Here is a 21,616-nt window from a genome sequence, read left to right as displayed (position 1 = left end):
AAACCCAACAGGAAGTCCGCCATTTGGAAGAGAAGGTGACATTTTGGCTCTAATTTTGCCATTTCCATGCCTCGAACTTTTGCGAACTCCTCCTTGGGATTTGGATGTATAAGCTTCATCTTTGGACAGTGTCAACTACACACCTGGGCCATGTTAAATTGCGGAGCTTTTGAGTTTTCACAATACGGTGACGCCGTGGCGCCATGGCGAATTTCAATGACTCGCCATGAAAATCTTATTGCCTCTCATTTTGTCATACATTTTCTGACCTTGACCAAAGTGAACACATATGATAAGGCTCCACCCCTGAACATATTTCAACTGCCATATTTGACCTCAAGGACAGCGCCACCTAGTGGGAACAGGAAATGTCATGTTTTACACTTTGGGGTACAGTATAGTGATGGGTGACATCTGCAGCCTCAAATTTCTCCAGAAAAGCCTTAAGGAGTTGGTCTTGGGTTACAGTGAAAACTGTGACTTTTCGCAAAAGGGTGTGACCCCAGCAGCATGGCGAACTTTGATGTCACGCCATGAAGAAACAAATTAGTATAACTCAATGAAATCCAGTCTGATCAGTACCAGACTTTACAGGCATGATGTCAGACCCACCCTGAACAGATTGATGTGCCCATTGTCGGAAATACGGACAGCGCCACCTAGTGGCAACAGGAAATGTCATGGCTTTAATTTTGTTGTACTGATTTTCACAGGTTCATCGTGGCCACCTCAAAAGCGATGAATATCACCATCAGTCCCTCGTGATGCTTCAGTGCAAAAATTGTGACTTTAAACTGAACGGCGCACCCTGGTGGTAACGCGGTTCACCATGAAAGATGAAGTGGCTTTTGAGGGGCTTGGAAAGTTTATAGAGGCTTGAAATTTGGCACACACCTCCAAATGGATGTAGGCTTTGTTGTCATGTGATCATTTTCATTGAATAGCGCGAAATTGCTCCACAGCGCCCCCTACAAAATTTCAAAACAACAGCCCCTGCTCTGTGTTTCATCTATGAGTCTGAAACCTGGTAAGCTTATGGAAAATATCAAGATGTACAAAAAAGTCTCTTGGAGCAATATCCCAAATCCAACAGGAAGTCAGCCATTTTAAAATTAATGTGTAATTTTGGCGACATTTTCCCCTCTTTTCAGGCTTCATACTTTGACGAACTCCTCCAAGGGATTTCATCATATTGAACCATTCTCCAGTGTGTGGAATCTAAAGACCTTTGTGATGTTAAATTGCGAAGCTTTTTACGTTCAGGGAAACGGGGTGGTCATGGCGGTACGTAGAGTTTCAATCGCTCGCCAAAAAGCAGTAATCTGCTGTCACTCAAAAACACAATGTCCAATCTCTCCCAAACGTCTCAGGTGTGATGAGACTCGAGCTCGGAAATGTTTGTCATGCCATTTGTACATAATGGTTAGAGCGCCACCTAGTGGAACGACTAACTAATCATGAATGAATGAGTTGAAATGTTAGCTGGTGGTTAAATGCATGAATTCAATCAATGTGACATCATATCGGATGTGCTGGTTTTACGTGTTGGGCGTGGCTCGACGCGCCGGGGGTGCGAGGGCCCTCATAACGCTGCTTGCAGCTTTAATTATTATTATTATTATTATTCCGGCAAATGAATTGGCCTTTTGAGGGCCTAAACATGCTCGAAAACTCATGAAATTTTGCACACGCGTCAGGTCTGGTGAAAATTTACGTATTTTAATGTTCTCAGACATGGCCAGGGAAAATTAGCTCAGTAGCGCCACCTAGAAAAATGAAAAATGCGAGCCCCCGGTATGGGTATGACCTACATATTTGAAAGTCGGTACACCTATATAACGTTGCGAGTCGAACAAAAAAGTCTATTATGGCAATGTCCTAAACCCAACAGGAAGTCCGCCATTTTGGATTGAAGGTGACATTTTGGGTCTGATTTTACCGTTTCCATGCCTTGTACTTTAACGAACTCCTCCTTGGGATTTGGTCCTATAAACTTCAAATTTGGACAGTGTCAACTACACCCTTGTGCCATGTTAAATTGCGGAGCTTTTGAGTTTTCACAATAGTATGAGGCCGTGGCGCCATGGCGAATTTTGATGACTCGCCATGAAAATCTTATTGCCTCTCATTCTGTCATACATGTTCCGATCTGGACCAAACAGCACACATATGATAAGGCTCCACCCCTGAACATATTTCAACTGCCATATTTGACATCAAGGCCAGCGCCACCTAGTGGGAACAGGAAATGTCATGTTTTACACTTTGGGGTACAGTATAGTGATGGGTGACATCTGCAGCCTCAAATTTCTCCAGGAAAGCCTTAAGGAGTTGGTCTTGGGTTACAGTGAAAACTGTGAGTTTTCGCGAAAGGGTGTGACCCCAGCAGCATGGCGAACTTTGATGTCACGCCATGAAGAAACAAATTAGTATAACTCAATGAAATCCAGTCTGATCAGTACCAGACTTTACAGGCATGATGTCAGACCCGCCCTGAACAGATTGATGTGCCCATTGTCGGAAATACGGACAGCGCCACGTAGTGGGAACAGGAAATGTCATGGCTTTCATTTTGTTGTACTGATTTTCACAGGTTCATCGTGGCCACCTGAAAAGCGGTGAATATCACCATCAGTCCCTCGTGATGCTTCAGTGCAAAAATTGTGACTTTAAACTGAACGGCGCACCCTGGTGGCAACGCTGTTCACCATGAAAGATGAAGTGGCTTTTGAGGGTCTTGGCAAGTGTATAGAGGCTTGAAATTTGGCACACACCTCCAATGTGACGAAGGCTTTGTTGTCATGTGATAATTTTCATTGAATATCCCAAAATGGCTCCACAGCGCCCCCTACAAAATTTCAAAACCACAGCCCCAGCTCTGTGTTTTATGTATGAATCTGAAACCTGGTAGGCTTATAGGAGATATCAAGATGTACAAAAAAGTCTCTTGGAGCAATATCCCAAATCCAACAGGAAGTCAGCCATTTTAAAATTAATGTGTAATTTTGGCGACATTTTCCCCTCTTTTCAGGCTTCATACTTTGACGAACTCCTCCAAGGGATTTCATCAGATTGGACCGATCTGAAGTTTGTGGAATCTAAAGACCTTTGTGATGTTAAATTGCGAAGCTTTTTACGTTCAGGGAAACGGGGTGGTCATGGCGGCACTTAGAGTTTCAATCACTCACCAAAAAGCAGTAATCTGCTGTCACTCAAAAACACAATATCCAATCTCTCCCAAACGTCGCAGGTGTGATGAGACTCGAGCTCGGAAATGTTTGTTATGCCATTTGTCGGTAATAGTTAGAGCGCCACCTAGTGGGACGACTATAATCATGGTTCAATGAGATGAAATGTTAGCTGGTGGTTAAATGCATGAATTCCATCAATGTGACATCACATCGGACGTGCTGGTTTTAGGTGTTGGGCGTGGCTCGACACGCCAGGGTGCGAGGGCCCTCATAACGCTGCTTGCAGCTTTAATTAGGGCCCGAGCACTGACAGTGCGAAGGCCCTATTGTAATTGCTCTGTTTATTAGGGCCCGAGCACTGACAGTGCGAAGGCCCTATTGTAATTGCTCTGTTTATTATTATTATTATTATTATTATTATTATTTCGGCAAATGAATTGGCCGTTTGAGGGCCTAAACATGCTCGAAAACTCATGAAATTTTGCACACGCGTCAGGTCTGGTGAAAATTTACGTATTTTAATGTTCTCAGACATGGCCAGGGAAAATTAGCTCAGTAGCGCCACCTAGAAAAATGAAAAACGCGAGCCCCCGGTATGGGTATGACCTACATGTTTGAAAGTTGGTACACCTATATAACGTTCAGAGTCGAACAAAAAAGTCTATTATGGCAATGTCCTAAACCCAACAGGAAGTCAGCCATTTTGGATTGAAGGTGACATTTTGGGTCTGATTTTATCGTTTCCATGCCTTGTACTTTAACGAACTCCTCCTTGGGATTTGGTCCTATAAACTTCAAATTTGGTCAGTGTCAACTACACCCTTGTGCCATGTTAAATTGCGGAGCTTTTGAGTTTTCACAATACTATGAGGCCGTGGCGCCATGGCGAATTTTGATGACTCGCCATGAAAATCTTATTGCCTCTCATTCTGTCATACATGTTCCGATCTGGACCAAAGAGCACACATATGATAAGGCTCCACCCCTGAACATATTTCAACTGCCATATTTGACATCAAGGACAGCGCCACCTAGTGGGAACAGGAAATGTCATGTTTTACACTTTGGGGTACAGTATAGTGATGGGTGACATCTGCAGCCTCAAATTTCTCCAGGAAAGCCTTAAGGAGTTGGTCTTGGGTTACAGTGAAAACTGTGACTTTTCGCAAAAGGGTGTGACCCCAGCAGCATGGCGAACTTTGATGTCACGCCATGAAGAAACAAATTAGTATAACTCAATGAAATCCAGTCTGATCAGTACCAGACTTTACAGGCATGATGTCAGACCCGCCCTGAACAGATTGATGTGCCCATTGTCGGGAATACGGACAGCGCCACCTAGTGGCAACAGGAAATGTCATGGCTTTAATTTTGTTGTACTGATTTTCACAGGTTCATCGTGGCCACCTCAAAAGCGGTGAATATCACCATCAGTCCCTCGTGATGCTTCAGTGCAAAAATTGTGACTTTAAACTGAACGGCGCACCCTGGTGGCAACGCTGTTCACCATGAAAGATGAAGTGGCTTTTGAGGGTCTTGGCAAGTTTATAGAGGCTTGAAATTTGGCACACACCTCCAAATGGATGAAGGCTTTGTTGGCATGTGATCATTTTCATTGAATAGCGCGAAATGGCTCCACAGCGCCCCCTACAAAATTTCAAAACCACAGCCCCTGCTCTGTGTTCTATGTATGATTCTGAAACCTGGTAAGCTTATAGGAGATATCAAGATGTACAAAAAAGTCTCTTGGTGCAATATCCCAAATCCAACAGGAAGTCAGCCATTTTAAAATGAATGTGCAATTTTGGCAACATCTTCCCCTCTTTCCAGGCACCGTTCTTTGACGAACTCCTCCAAGGGATTTCATTATATTGAACCAATCTCCAGTGTGTGGAATCTAAAGACCTTTGTGATGTTAAATTGCGAACGTTTTTACGTTCAGGGAAACGGGTGGTCATGGCGGCATGTGGAGTTTCAGTCACTCGCCAAAAAGCAGTAATCTGCTGTCACTAAAAATCAAAATGTCCAATATGTCCCAAAGGTCGCAGGCGTGATGAGACTCGAGCTGGGAAATGTTTGTTATGCCATTTGTCAGTAATGGTTAGAGCGCCACCTAGTGGGACGACTATAATCATGATTGAATGAGATGAAATGTTAGCTGGTGGTTGAATGCATGAATTTCATCAATGTGACATCAGATCGGACGTGCTGGTTGTAGGTGTTGGGCGTAGCTCGACGCGATGGGGTGCGAGGGCCCTCATAACGCTGCTTGCAGCTTTAATTATTATTATTAGGGCCCGAGCACTGACAGTGCGAAGGCCCTATTGTAATTGCTCTGTTTATTATTATTATTATTATTATTATTATTATTTCGGCAAATGAATTGGCCGTTTGAGAGCCTAAACATGCTCGAAAACTCATGAAATTTTGCACACGCGTCAGGTCTGGTGAAAATTTACGTATTTTAATGTTCTCAGACATGGCCAGGGAAAATTAGCTCAGTAGCGCCACCTAGAAAAATGAAAAACGCGAGCCCCCGGTATGGGTATGACCTACACGTTTGAAAGTCGGTACACCTATATAACGTTCAGAGTCGAACAAAAAAGTCTATTATGGCAATGTCCTAAACCCAACAGGAAGTCCGCCATTTTGGATTGAAGGTGACATTTTGGGTCTGATTTTACCGTTTCCATGCCTTGTACTTTAACGAACTCCTCCTTGGGATTTGGTCCTATAAACTTCAAATTTGGACAGTGTCAACTACACCGTTGTGCCATGTTAAATTGCGGAGCTTTTGAGTTTTCACAATACTATGAGGCCGTGGCGCCATGGCGAATTTCGATGACTCGCCATCAAAATCTTATTGCCTCTCATTCTGTCATACATGTTCCGATCTGGACCAAAGAGCACACATATGATAAGGCTCCACCCCTGAACATATTTCAACTGCCATATTTGACATCAAGGACAGCGCCACCTAGTGGGAACAGGAAATGTCATGTTTTACACTTTGGGGTACAGTATAGTGATGGGTGACATCTGCAGCCTCAAATTTCTCCAGGAAAGCCTTAAGGAGTTGGTCTTGGGTTACAGTGAAAACTGTGACTTTTCGCAAAAGGGTGTGACCCCAGCAGCATGGCGAACTTTGATGTCACGCCATGAAGAAACAAATTAGTATAACTCAATGAAATCCAGTCTGATCAGTACCAGACTTTACAGGCATGATATCAGACCCACCCTGAACAGATTGATGTGCCCATTGTCGGAAATACGGACAGCGCCACCTAGTGGCAACAGGAAATGTCATGGCTTTAATTTTGTTGTACTGATTTTCACAGGTTCATCGTGGCCACCTCAAAAGCGGTGAATATCAACATCAGTCCCTCGTGATGCTTCAGTGCGAAAATTGTGACTTTAAACTGAACGGCGCACCCTGGTGGCAACGCGGTTCACCATGAAAGATGAAGTGGCTTTTGAGGGACTTGGAAAGTTTATAGAGGCTTGAAATTTGGCACACACCTCCAAATGGATGTAGGCTTTGTTGTCATGTGATCATTTTCATTGAATAGCTCGAAATTGCTCCACAGCGCCCCCTACAAAATTTCAAAACAACAGCCCCTGCTCTGTGTTTCATCTATGAGTCTGAAACCTGGTAAGCTTATGGAAAATATCAAGATGTACAAAAAAGTCTCTTGGAGCAATATCCCAAATCCAACAGGAAGTCAGCCATTTTAAAGTTAATGTGTAATTTTGGCGACATTTTCCCCTCTTTTCAGGCTTCATACTTTGACGAACTCCTCCAAGGGATTTCATCATATTGAACCATTCTCCAGTGTGTGGAATCTAAAGACCTTTGTGATGTTAAATTGCGAAGCTTTTTACGTCCAGGGAAACGGGGTGGTTATGGCGGCACTTAGAGTTTCAATCACTCGCCAAAAAGCAGTAATCTGCTGTCACTCAAAAACACAATGTCCAATCTCTCCCAAACGTGTCAGGTGTGATGAGACTCGAGCTTGGAAGTGTTTGTTATGCCATTTGTACATAATGGTTAGAGCGCCACCTAGTGGAACGACTAACTAATCATGAATGAATGAGTTGAAATGTTAGCTGGTGGTTAAATGCATGAATTCCATCAATGTGACATCAGATCGGACGTGCTGGTTTTAGGTGTTGGGCGTGGCTCGACGCGCCGGGGGTGCGAGGGCCCTCATAACGCTGCTTGCAGCTTTAATTATTATTATTATTATTATTTCGGCAAATGAATTGGCCGTTTGAGGGCCTAAACATGCTCGAAAACTCATGAAATTTTGCACACGCGTCAGGTCTGGTGAAAATTTACGTATTTTAATGTTCTCAGACATGGCCTGGGAAAATTAGCTCAGTAGCGCCACCTAGAAAAATGAAAAACGCGAGCCCCCGGTATGGGTATGACCTACATGTTTGAAAGTCGGTACACCTATATAACGTTCAGAGTCAAACAAAAAAGTCTATTATGGCAATGTCCTAAACCCAACAGGAAGTCCGCCATTTTGGATTGAAGGTGACATTTTGGCTCTGATTTTACCATTTCCATGCCTCGAACTTTAACGAACTCCTCCTTGGGGTTTGATTTCATAACCTTCATATTTGATCAGTGCCAACTACACCCTTATGCCATGTTAAATTGCGGAGCTTTTGAGTTTTCACAATACCATGAGGCCGTGGCGCCATGGCGAATTTCGATGACTCGCCATCAAAATCTTATTGCCTCTCATTTTGTCATACATTTTCTGACCTTGACCAAAGTGAACACATATGATAAGGCTCCACCCCTGAACATATTTCAACTGCCATATTTGACATCAAGGACAGCGCCACCTAGTGGGAACAGGAAATGTCATGTTTTACACTTTGGGGTACAGTATAGTGATGGGTGACATCTGCAGCCTCAAATTTCTCCAGGAAAGCCTTAAGGAGTTGGTCTTGGGTTACAGTGAAAACTGTGAGTTTTCGCCAAAGGGTGTGACCCCAGCAGCATGGCGAACTTTGATGTCACGCCATGAAGAAACAAATTAGTATAACTCAATGAAATCCAGTCTGATCAGTACCAGACTTTACAGGCATGATGTCAGACCCGCCCTGAACAGATTGATGTGCCCATTGTCGGAAATACGGACAGCGCCACCTAGTGGGAAGAGGAAATGTCATGTCTTACACTTTGTTGTACTGATTTTCACAGGTTCATAGTGGCCACCTCAAAAGCGGTGAATATCACCATCAGTCCTTGATGATGCTTTAGTGCAAAAATTGTGACTTTAAACTGAACGGCGCACCCTGGTGGCAACGCTGTTCACCATGAAAGATGAAGTGGCTTTTGAGGGTCTTGGCAAGTTTATAGAGGCTTGAAATTTGGCACACACCTCCAATGTGATGATGGCTTTGTTGTCATGTGATCATTTTCATTGAATATCCCAAAATGGCTCCACAGCGCCCCCTACAAAATTTCAAAACCACAGCCCCAGCTCTGTGTTTTATGTATGAATCTGAAACCTGGTAGGCTTATAGGAGATATCAAGATGTACAAAAAAGTCTCTTGGAGCAATATCCCAAATCCAACAGGAAGTCAGCCATTTTAAAATTAATGTGCAATTTTGGCAACATTTTCCCCTCTTTTCAGGCATCGTTCTTTGACGAACTCCTCCAAGGGATTTCATCAGATTGGACCGATCTGCAGTTTGTGGAATCTAAAGACCTTTGTGATGTTAAATTGCGAAGCTTTTTACGTCCAGGGAAACGGGGTGGTTATGGCGGCACTTAGAGTTTGAATCACTCGCCAAAAAGCAGTCATCTGCTGTCACTCAAAAACACAATGTCCAATCTCTCCCAAACGTCTCAGGTGTGATTAGACTCGAGCTCGGAAGTGTTTGTTATGCCATTTGTACATAATGGTTAGAGCGCCACCTAGTGGAACGACTAACTAATCATGAATGAATGAGTTGAAATGTTAGCTGGTGGTTAAATGCATGAATTCCATCAATGTGACATCAGATCGGACGTGCTGGTTTTAGGTGTTGGGCGTGGCTCGACGCGCCGGGGGTGCGAGGGCCCTCATAACGCTGCTTGCAGCTTTAATTATTATTATTATTATTATTCCGGCAAATGAATTGGTCGTTTGAGGGCCTAAACATGCTCGAAAACTCATGAAATTTTGCACACGCGTCAGGTCTGGTGAAAATTTACGTATTTTAATGTTCTCAGACATGGCCAGGGAAAATTAGCTCAGTAGCGCCACCTAGAAAAATGAAAAACGCGAGCCCCCGGTATGGGTATGACCTACACGTTTGAAAGTCGGTACACCTATATAACGTTCAGAGTCAAACAAAAAAGTCTATTATGGCAATGTCCTAAACCCAACAGGAAGTCCGCCATTTTTGATTGAAGGTGACATTTTGGGTCTGATTTTACCGTTTCCATGCCTTGTACTTTAACGAACTCCTCCTTGGGATTTGGTCCTATAAACTTCAAATTTGGACAGTGTCAACTACACCCTTGTGCCATGTTAAATTGCGGAGCTTTTGAGTTTTCACAATACGGTGAGGCCGTGGCGCCATGGCGAATTTCGATGACTCGCCATGAAAATCTTATTGCCTCTCATTCTGTCATAGATTTTCTGACCTTGACCAAAGTGAACACATATGATAAGGCTCCACCCCTGAACATATTTCAACTGCCATATTTGACATCAAGGACAGCGCCACCTAGTGGGAACAGGAAATGTCATGTTTTACACTTTGGGGTACAGTATAGTGATGGGTGACATCTGCAGCCTCAAATTTCTCCAGGAAAGCCTTAAGGAGTTGGTCTTGGGTTACAGTGAAAACTGTGAGTTTTCGCGAAAGGGTGTGACCCCAGCAGCATGGCGAACTTTGATGTCACGCCATGAAGAAAGAAATTAGTATAACTCAATGAAATCCAGTCTGTTCAGTACCAGACTTTACAGGCATGATGTCAGACCCACCCTGAACAGATTGATGTGCCCATTGTCGGGAATATGAAGAGCGCCACCTAGTGGGAACAGGAAATGTCATGTCTTACACTTTGTTGTACTGATTTTCACAGGTTCATCGTGGCCACCTCAAAAGCGGTGAATATCAACATCAGTCCCTCGTGATGCTTCAGTGCAAACATTGTGACTTTAAACTGAACGGCGCACCCTGGTGGCAACGCTGTTCACCATGAAAGATGAAGTGGCTTTTGAGGGTCTTGGCAAGTTTATAGAGGCTTGAAATTTGGCACACACCTCCAATGTGATGAAGGCTTTGTTGTCATGTGATCATTTTCATTGAATATCCCAAAATGGCTCCACAGCGCCCCCTACAAAATTTCAAAACCACAGCCCCAGCTCTGTGTTTTATGTATGAATCTGAAACCTGGTAGGGTTATAGGAGATATCAAGATGTACAAAAAAGTATCTTGGAGCAATATCCCAAATCCAACAGGAAGTCAGCCATTTTAAAATTAATGTGCAATTTTGGCGACATTTTCCCCTCTTTTCAGGCTTCATACTTTGACGAACTCCTCCAAGGGATTTCATCAGATTGAACCAATCTCCAGTGTGAGGAATCTAAAGACCTTTGTGATGTTAAATTGCGAAGCTTTTTACATTAAGGGAAATGGGGTGGTCATGGCGGCACGTGGAGTTTCAATCACTCGCCAAAAAGCAGTAATCTGCTGTCACTCAAAATCAAAATGTTCAATCTCTCCCAAAGGTCACAGGCGTGATGAGACTCGAGCTAGGAAATGTTTGTTATGCCATTTGTCGGTAATAGTTAGAGCGCCACCTAGTGGGACAACTATAATCATGATTGAATGAGATGAATTGTTAGCTGGTGGTTAAATGCATGAATTCCATCAATGTGACATCAGATCGGACGTGCTGGTTTTAGGTGTTGGGCGTGGCTCGACGCGCCGGGGGTGCGAGGGCCCTCATAACGCTGCTTGCAGCTTTAATTATTATTATTATTATTATTATTATTCACCCCAAACAAGGGCCTTTTTGAGGGCCTTACCATGCTCAAAAACTCATGAAATTTTGCACACATGCCAGGTCTGGTGAAAAATTTTGTATTTTAATGGTTTTACATATGAGCACTGGGAAATGGCTCTACAGCGCCACCTATGCCTTGTTAAATGCAGCCCTACGACCACATCGTTTGAGCTACATGTATGAAATTTGGCACACATGTGTATCATGCCAAGACGAACAAAAAAGTCTGTGGGCCCATTGACGCAAACCCAACAGGAAGTCCGCCATTTGGAAGAGAAAGTGACATTTTGGCTCTAATTTTGCCATTTCCATGCCTCGAACTTTTGCGAACTCCTCCTTGGGGTTTCATTTCATAACCTTCAAATTTGGACAGTGTCAACTACACCCTTGTGCCATGTTAAATTGCGGAGCTTTTGAGTTTTCACAATACTATGAGGCCGTGGCGCCATGGCGAATTTCGATGACTCGCCATGAAAATCTTATTGCCTCTCATTTTGTCATACATTTTCTGACCTTGACCAAAGTGAACACATATGATAAGGCTCCACCCCTGAACATATTTCAACTGCCATATTTGACACCAGGGACAGCGCCACCTAGTGGGAACAGGAAATGTCATGTTTTACACTTTGGGGTACAGTATAGTGATGGGTGACACCTGCAGCCTCAAATTTCTCCAGGAAAGCCTTAAGGAGTTGGTCTTGGGTTACAGTGAAAACTGTGACTTTTCGCAAAAGGGTGTGACCTCAGCAGCATGGCGAACTTTGATGTCACGCCATGAAGAAACAAATTAGTATAACTCAATGAAATCCAGTCTGTTCAGTACCAGACTTTACAGGCATGATGTCAGACCCGCCCTGAACAGATTGATGTGCCCATTGTCGGGAATACGTACAGCGCCACCTAGTGGCAACAGGAAATGTCATGGCTTTAATTTTGTTGTACTGATTTTCACAGGTTCATCGTGGCCACCTCAAAAGCGGTGAATATCAACATCAGTCCCTCGTGATGCTTCAGTGCAAAAATTGTGACTTTAAACTGAACGGCGCACCCTGGTGGCAACGCTGTTCAACATGAAAGATGAAGTGGCTTTTGAGGGGCTTGCAAGTTTATAGAGGCTTGAAATTTGGCCCACACCTCCAAATGGATGAAGGCTTTGTTGTCATGTGATCATTTTCATTGAATAGCGCGAAATTGCTCCACAGCGCCCCCTACAAAATTTCAAAACAACAGCCCCTGCTCTGTGTTTCATCTATGAGTCTGAAACCTGGTAAGCTTATGGAAAATATCAAGATGTACAAAAAAGTCTCTTGGAGCAATATCCCAAATCCAACAGGAAGTCAGCCATTTTAAAATTAATGTGCAATTTTGGCGACATTTTCCCCTCTTTTCAGGCTTCATACTTTGACGAACTCCTCCAAGGGATTTCATCATATTGAACCATTCTCCAGTGTGTGGAATCTAAAGACCTTTGTGATGTTAAATTGCGAAGCTTTTTACATTCAAGGAAACGGGGTGGTCATGGCGGCACGTAGACTCTCAATCACTCGCCAAAACGCAGTAATCTGCTGTTACTCAAAAACACAATGTCCAATCTCACCCAAAGGTCGCAGGCATAATGAGACTCGAGTTCGGAAATGTTTGTTATGCCATTTGTACATAATGGTTAGAGCGCCACCTAGTGGAACGACTAGCTAATCATGAATGAATGAGCTGAAATGTTAGCTGGTGGTTAAATGCATGAATTCCATCAATGTGACATCGATCGGACGTGGTGGTTTTAGGTGTTGGGCGTGGCTCGACGCGCCGGGGGTGCTCGGGCCCTCATAACGCTGCTTGCAGCTTTAATTAGGGCCCGAGCACCGAGAGTGCGAAGGCCCTATTGTATCTGCTCCGTTTCTTATTAGGGCCCGAGCACCGAGAGTGCGAAGGCCCTATTGTATCTGCTCCGTTTCTTATTATTATTATTATTATTATTATTATTATTATTATTATTATTATTATTATTATTCAGGCGAAACAAGGGCCTTTTTGAGGGCCTAAACATGCTCAAAAACTCATGAAATTTTGCACACATGCCAGGTCTGGTGAAAAATTTTGTATTTTAATGGTTTTACATATGAGCACTGGGAAATGGCTCTAGAGCGCCACCTATGCCTTGTTAAATGCAGCCCTACGACCACATGGTTTGAGCTACATGTATGAAATTTGGCACACATGTGTATCATGCCAAGACGAACAAAAAAGTCAGTGGGCCCATTGACGCAAACCCAACAGGAAGTCCGCCATTTGGAAGAGAAGGTGACATTTTGGCTCTAATTTTGCCATTTCCATGCCTCGAACTTTTGCGAACTCCTCCTTGGGGTTTGATTTCATAACCTTCATATTTGGTCAGTGTCAACTACACCCTTGTGCCATGTTAAATTGCGGAGCTTTTGAGTTTTCACAATACTATGAGGCCGTGGCGCCATGGCGAATTTCGATGACTCGCCATGAAAATCTTATTGCCTCTCATTTTGTCATACATTTTCTGACCTTGACCAAAGTGAACACATATGATAAGGCTCCACCCCTGAACATATTTCAACTGCCATATTTGACCTCAAGGACAGCGCCACCTAGTGGGAACAGGAAATGTTATGTTTTACACTTTGGGGTACAGTATAGTGATGGGTGACATCTGCAGCCTCAAATTTCTCCAGAAAAGCCTTAAGGAGTTGGTCTTGGGTTACAGTGAAAACTGTGAGTTTTCGCGAAAGGGTGTGACCCCAGCAGCATGGCGAACTTTGATGTCACGCCATGAAGAAACAAATTAGTATAACTCAATGAAATCCAGTCTGATCAGTACCAGACTTTACAGGCATGATGTCAGACCCGCCCTGAACAGATTGATGTGCCCATTGTCGGAAATACGGACAGCGCCACCTAGTGGCAACAGGAAATGTCATGGCTTTAATTTTGTTGTACTGATTTTCACAGGTTCATCGTGGCCACCTCAAAAGCGGTGAATATCACCATCAGTCCCTCGTGATGCTTCAGTGCAAAAATTGTGACTTTAAACTGAACGGCGCACCCTGGTGGCAACACGGTTCAATATGAAAGATGAAGTGGCTTTTGAGGGGCTTGGAAAGTTTATAGAGGCTTTAAATTTGGCACACACCTCCAATGTGATGAAGGCTTTGCTGTCATGTGATCATTTTCATTGAATAGCTCGAAATTGCTCCACAGCGCCCCCTACAAAATTTTAAAACAACAGCCCCTGCTCTGTGTTTCATCTATGAGTCTGAAACCTGGTAAGCTTATGGAAAATATCAAGATGTACAAAAAAGTCTCTTGGAGCAATATCCCAAATCCAACAGGAAGTCAGCCATTTTAAAATTAATGTGTAATTTTGGCGACATTTTCCCCTCTTTTCAGGCTTCATACTTTGACGAACTCCTCAAAGGGATTTCATCATATTGAACCATTCTCCAGTGTGTGGAATCTAAAGACCTTTGTGATGTTAAATTGCGAAGCTTTTTACGTTCAAGGAAACGGGGTGGTCATGGCGGCACGTGGAGTTTCAATCACTGGCCAAAAAGCAGTAATATGCTGTCACTCAAAGACACAAAGTCCAATCTCTCCCAAAGGTCGCAGGCGTGATGAGACTCGAGCTCGGAAATGTTTGTTATTCTCTTTGTCTATAATGGTTAGAGCGCCACCTAGTGGGACGACTAACTAATCATGAATGAATGAGTTGAAATGTTAGCTGGTGGTTAAATGCATGAATTCCATCAATGTGACATCAGATCGGACGTGCTGGTTTTAGGTGTTGGGCGTGGCTCGACGCGCCGGGGGTGCGAGGGCCCTCATAACGCTGCTTGCAGCTTTAATTAGGGCCCGAGCACTGATAGTGCGAAGGCCCTATTGTAATTGCTCTGTTTATTATTAGGGCCCGAGCACTGACAGTGCGAAGGCCCTATTGTAATTGCTCTGTTTATTATTATTATTATTATTATTATTATTATTATTAGGGCCCGAGCACTGATAGTGCGAAGGCCCTATTGTAATTGCTCTGTTTATTATTATTATTATTATTATTATTTCGGCAAATGAATTGGCCGTTTGAGGGCCTAAACATGCTCGAAAACTCATGAAATTTTGCACACGCGTCAGGTCTGGTGAAAATTTACGTATTTTAATGTTCTCAGACATGGCCAGGGAAAATTAGCTCAGTAGCGCCACCTAGAAAAATGAAAAACGCGAGCCCCCGGTATGGGTATTGCCTACAAGTTTGAAAGTCGGTACACCTATATAACGTTCAGAGTCGAACAAAAAAGTCTATTATGGCAATGTCCTAAACCCAACAGGAAGTCCGCCATTTTGGATTGAAGGTGACATTTTGGGTCTGATTTTACCGTTTCCATGCCTTGTACTTTAACGAACTCCTCCTTGGGATTTGGGCGTATAAGCTTCAAATATGGACAGTGTCAACTACACCCTTGTGCCATGTTAAATTGCGGAGCTTTTGAGTTTTCACAATACTATGAGGCCGTGGCGCCATGGCGAATTTCGATGACTCGCCATGAAAATCTTATTGCCTCTCATTCTGTCATACATGTTCCGATCTGGACCAAAGAGCACACATATGATAAGGCTCCACCCCTGAACCTATTTCAACTGCCATATTTGACATCAAGGACAGCGCCACCTAGTGGGAACAGGAAATGTCATGTTTTACACTTTGGGGTACAGTATTGTGATGGGTGACATCTGCAGCCTCAAATTTCTCCAGGAAAGCCTTAAGGAGTTGGTCTTGGGTTACAGTGAAAACTGTGACTTTTCGCAAAAGGGTGTGACCCCAGCAGCATGGCGAACTTTGATGTCACGCCATGAAGAAACAAATTAGTATAACTCAATGAAATCCAGTCTGATCAGTACCAGACTTTACAGGCATGATGTCAGACCCGCCCTGAACAGATTGATGTGCCCATTGTCGGAAATACGGACAGCGCCACCTAGTGGCAACAGGAAATGTCATGGCTTTAATTTTGTTGTACTGATTTTCACAGGTTCATCTTGGCCACCTCAAAAGCGGTGAATATCACCATCAGTCCCTCGTGATGCTTCAGTGCAAAAATTGTGACTTTAAACTGAACGGCGCACCCTGGTGGCAACGCTGTTCAACATGAAAGATGAAGTGGCTTTTGAGGGTCTTTGCAAGTTTATAGAGGCTTGAAATTTGGCACACACCTCCAAATGGATGAACGCTTTGTTGGCATGTGATCATTTTCATTGAATAGCGCGAAGTGGCTCCACAGCGCCCCCTACAAAATTTCAAAACCACAGCCCCTGCTCTGTGTTCTATGTATGATTCTGAAACCTGGTAAGCTTATAGGAGATATCAAGATGTACAAAAAAGTCTCTTGGTGCAATATCCCAAATCCAACAGGAAGTCAGCCATTTTAAAATTAATGTGCAATTTTGGCAACATTTTCCCCTCTTTCCAGGCACCGTTCTTTGACGAACTCCTCCAAGGGATTTCATCATATTGAACCAATCTCCAGTGTGTGGAATCTAAAGACCTTTGTGATGTTAAATTGCGAAGCTTTTTACGTTAAGTGAAACGGGGTGGTTATGGTGGCACTTAGAGTTTGAATCACTCGCCAAAAAGCAGTAATCTGCTGTCACTCAAAAACACAATGTCCAATCTCTCCCAAACGTCTCAGGTGTGATGAGACTCGAGCTCGGAAGTGATTGTTATGCCATTTGTACATAATGGTTAGAGCGCCACCTAGTGGAACGACTAACTAATCATGAATGAATGACTTGAAATGTTAGCTGGTGGTTAAATGCATGAATTCCATCAATGTGACATCAGATCAGAGGTGCTGGTTTTAGGTGTTGGGCTTGGCTCGACGCGCTGGGGGTGCGAGGGCCCTCGTAACGCTGCTTGCAGCTTTAATTATTATTATTATTATTATTTCGGCAAATGAATTGGCCGTTTGAGGGCCTAAACATGCTCGAAAACTCATGAAATTTTGCACACGCGTCAGGTCTGGTGAAAATTTACGTATTTTAATGTTCTCAGACATGGCCAGGGAAAATTAGCTCAGTAGCGCCACCTAGAAAAATGAAAAACGCGAGCCCCCGGTATGGGTATGACCTACATGTTTGAAAGTCGGTACACCTATATAATGTTCAGAGTCGAACAAAAAAGTCTATTATGGCAATGTCCTAAACCCAACAGGAAGTCCGCCATTTTGGATTGAAGGTGACATTTTGGCTCTGATTTTACCATTTCCATGCCTCGAACTTTGACGAACTCCTCCTTGGGGTTTGATTTCATAACCTTCATATTTGGTCAGTGCCAACTACACCCTTGTGCCATGTTAAATTGCGGAGCTTTTGAGTTTTCACAATACTATGAGGCCGTGGCGCCATGGCGAATTTCGATGACTCGCCATGAAAATCTTATTGCCTCTCATTTTGTCATACATGTTCCGATCTGGACCAAAGAGCACACATATGATAAGGCTCCACCCCTGAACATATTTCAACTGCCATATTTGACATCAAGGACAGCGCCACCTAGTGGGAACAGGAAATGTCATGTTTTACACTTTGGGGTACAGTATAGTGATGGGTAACATCTGCAGCCTCAAATTTCTCCAGGAAAGCCTTAAGGAGTTGGTCTTGGGTTACAGTGAAAACTGTGACTTTTCGCAAAAGGGTGTGACCCCAGCAGCATGGCGAACTTTGATGTCACGCCATGAATAAACAAATTAGTATAACTCAATGAAATCCAGTCTGATCAGTACCAGACTTTACAGGCATGATGGCAGACCCGCCCTGAACAGATTGATGTGCCCATTGTCGGAAATATGGACAGCGCCACCTAATGGCAACAGGAAATGTCATGGCTTTAATTTTGTTGTACTGATTTTCACAGGTTCATCGTGGCCACCTCAAAAGCGGTGAATATCAACATCAGTCCCTCGTGATGCTTCAGTGCAAAAATTGTGACTTTAAACTGAACGGCGCACCCTGGTGGCAACGCGGTTCATCATGAAAGATGAAGTGGCTTTTGAGGGGCTTGGAAAGTTTATAGAGGCTTGAAATTTGGCACACACCTCCAAATGGATGAAGGCATTGTTGTTATGTAACCATTTTCCTTGAATAGCGCAAAATGGCTCCACAGCGCCCCCTACAATATTTCAAAACATCAGCCCCTGCTCTGTGTTTCATCTATGAGTCTGACACTTGGTAAGCTTGTGTAAGATATCAAGATGTACAAAAAAGTCTCTTGGAGCAATATCCCAAATCCAACAGGAAGTCAGCCATTTTAAAATTAATGTGTAATTTTGATGACATTTTCCCCCCTTTTCAGGCCTCATACTTTGACGAACTCCTCCAAGGGATTTCATCATATTGAAGCATTCTTCAGTGTGTAGAATCTAAAGACCTTTGTGATGTTAAATTGCGAAGCTTTTTCCGTTCAGGGAAACGGGGTGGTCATGGCGGCACGTAGAGTTTCAATCACTCGCAAAAAGCAGTAATCTGCTGTCACTAAAAAACACAATGTCCAATCTCTCCCAAAGGTCGCAGGTGTGATGAGACTCGAGCTTGGAAATGTTTGTTATGCCATTTGTCAATAATGGTTAGAGCGCCACCTAGTGGCATGACTATAATCCTGGTTGAATAAGATGAAATGTTAGCTGGTGATTAAAAGCATGAAATCCATCAATGTGACATCACATCGGACGTGCCGGTTTGAGGTGTTGGCAGTGGCTCGACGTGCCGGGGGTGCGAGGGCCCTCATAACGCTGCTTGCAGCTTTAATTAGGGCCCGAGCACCGAGAGTGCGAAGGCCCTATTGTATCTGCTCCGTTTCTTATTATTATTATTATTATTATTATTATTATTATTATTATTATTATTATTATTATTATTATTATTCAGGCGAAACAAGGGCCTTTTTGAGGGCCTAAACATGCTCAAAAACTCATGAAATTTTGCACACATGCCAGGTCTGGTGAAAAATTTTGTATTTTAATGGTTTTACATATGAGCACTGGGAAATGGCTCTACAGCGCCACCTATGCCTTGTAAAATGCAGCCCTACGACCACATCGTTTGTGCTACATGTATGAAATTTGGCACACATGTGTATCATGCCAAGACGAACAAAAAAGTCTGTGGGCCCATTGACGCAAACCCAACAGGAAGTCCGCCATTTGGAAGAGAAGGTGACATTTTGGCTCTAATTTTGCCGTTTCCATGCCTCGAACTTTTGCGAACTCCTCCTTGGGATTTGGTCGTATAAGCTTCATCTTTGGTCAGTGTCAACTACACACCTGGGCCATGTTAAATTGCGGAGCTTTTGAGTTTTCACAATACTATGAGGCCGTGGCACCACGGCGAATTTCGATGACTCGCCATGAAAATCTTATTGCCTCTCATTTTGTCATACATTTTCTGACCTTGACCAAAGTGAACACATATGATAAGGCTGCACCCCTGAACATATTTCAACTGCCATATTTGACACCAGGGACAGCGCCACCTAGTGGGAACAGGAAATGTCATGTTTTACACTTTGGGGTACAGTATAGTGATGGGTGACATCTGCAGCCTCAAATTTCTTCAGGAAAGCCTTAAGGAGTTGGTCTTGGGTTACAGTGAAAACTGTGAGTTTTCGCCAAAGGGTGTGACCCCAGCAGCATGGCGAACTTTGATGTCACGCCATGAAGAAACAAATTAGTATAACTCAATGAAATCCAGTCTGATCAGTACCAGACTTTACAGGCATGATGTCAGACGCGCCCTGAACAGATTGATGTGCCCATTGTCGGAAATACGTACAGCGCCACCTAGTGGCAACAGGAAATGTCATGGCTTTAATTTTGTTGTACTGATTTTCACAGGTTCATCGTGGCCACCTCAAAAGCGGTGAATATCACCATCAGTCCCTCGTGATGCTTCAGTGCAAAAATTGTGACTTTAAACTGAACGGCGCACCCTGGTGGCAACGCTGTTCACGATGAAAGATGAAGTGGCTTTTGAGGGTCTTGGCAAGTTTATAGAGGCTTGAAATTTGGCACACACCTCCAATGTGACGAAGGCTTTGTTGTTATGTGATCATTTTCATTGAATATCCCAAAATGGCTCCACAGCGCCCCCTACAAAATTTCAAAACCACAGCCCCAGCTCTGTGTTTTATGTATGAATCTGAAACCTGGTAAGCTTATAGGAGATATCAAGATGTACAAAAAAGTCTCTTGGAGCAATATCCCAAATCCAACAGGAAGTCAGCCATTTCAAAATTAATGTGCAATTTTGGCAACATTTTCCCCTCTTTTCAGGCACCCTTCTTTGACGAACTCCTCCAAGGGATTTCATCAGATTGGACCGATCTGCAGTTTGTGGAATCTAAAGACCTTTGTGATGTTAAATTGCGAAGCTTTTTACGTCCAGGGAAACGGGGTGGTTATGGCGGCACTTAGAGTTTGAATCACTCGCCAAAAAGCAGTAATCTGCTGTCACTCAAAAACACAATGTCCAATCTCTCCCAAACGTCTCAGGTGTGATGAGACTCGAGCTTGGAAGTGTTTGTTATGCCATTTGTACATAATGGTTAGAGCGCCACCTAGTGGAACGACTAACTAATCATGAATGAATGAGTTGAAATGTTAGCTGGTGGTTAAATGCATGAATTCCATCAATGTGACATCAGATCGGACGTGCTGGTTTTAGGTGTTGGGCGTGGCTCGACGCGCCGGGGGTGCGAGGGCCCTCATAACGCTGCTTGCAGCTTTAATTATTATTATTATTATTATTATTATTCCGGCAAATGAATTGGCCGTTTGAGGGCCTAAACATGCTCGAAAACTCATGAAATTTTGCACACGCGTCAGGTCTGGTGAAAATTTACGTATTTTAATGTTCCCAGACATGGCCAGGGAAAATTAGCTCAGTAGCGCCACCTAGAAAAATGAAAAACGCGAGCCCCCGGTATGGGTATGACCTACACGTTTGAAAGTCGGTACACCTATATAACGTTCCGAGTCGAACAAAAAAGTCTATTATGGCAATGTCCTAAACCCAACAGGAAGTCCGCCATTTTGGATTGAAGGTGACATTTTGGGTCTGATTTTACCGTTTCCATGCCTTGTACTTTAACGAACTCCTCCTTGGGATTTGGTCCTATAAACTTCAAATTTGGACAGTGTCAACTACACCCTTGTGCCATGTTAAATTGCGGAGCTTTTGAGTTTTCACAATACTATGAGGCCGTGGCGCCATGGCGAATTTCGATGACTCGCCATGAAAATCTTATTGCCTCTCATTCTGTCATACATGTTCCGATCTGGACCAAAGAGCACACATATGATAAGGCTCCACCCCTGAACATATTTCA

The sequence above is a fragment of the Rhamphochromis sp. 'chilingali' genome (genome assembly GCF_963969265.1).
Source record: "Rhamphochromis sp. 'chilingali' genome assembly, chromosome: 1".
In the NCBI taxonomy this organism is placed as follows: domain Eukaryota; kingdom Metazoa; phylum Chordata; class Actinopteri; order Cichliformes; family Cichlidae; genus Rhamphochromis; species Rhamphochromis sp. 'chilingali'.
This window is presented reverse-complemented; position numbering follows the sequence as displayed.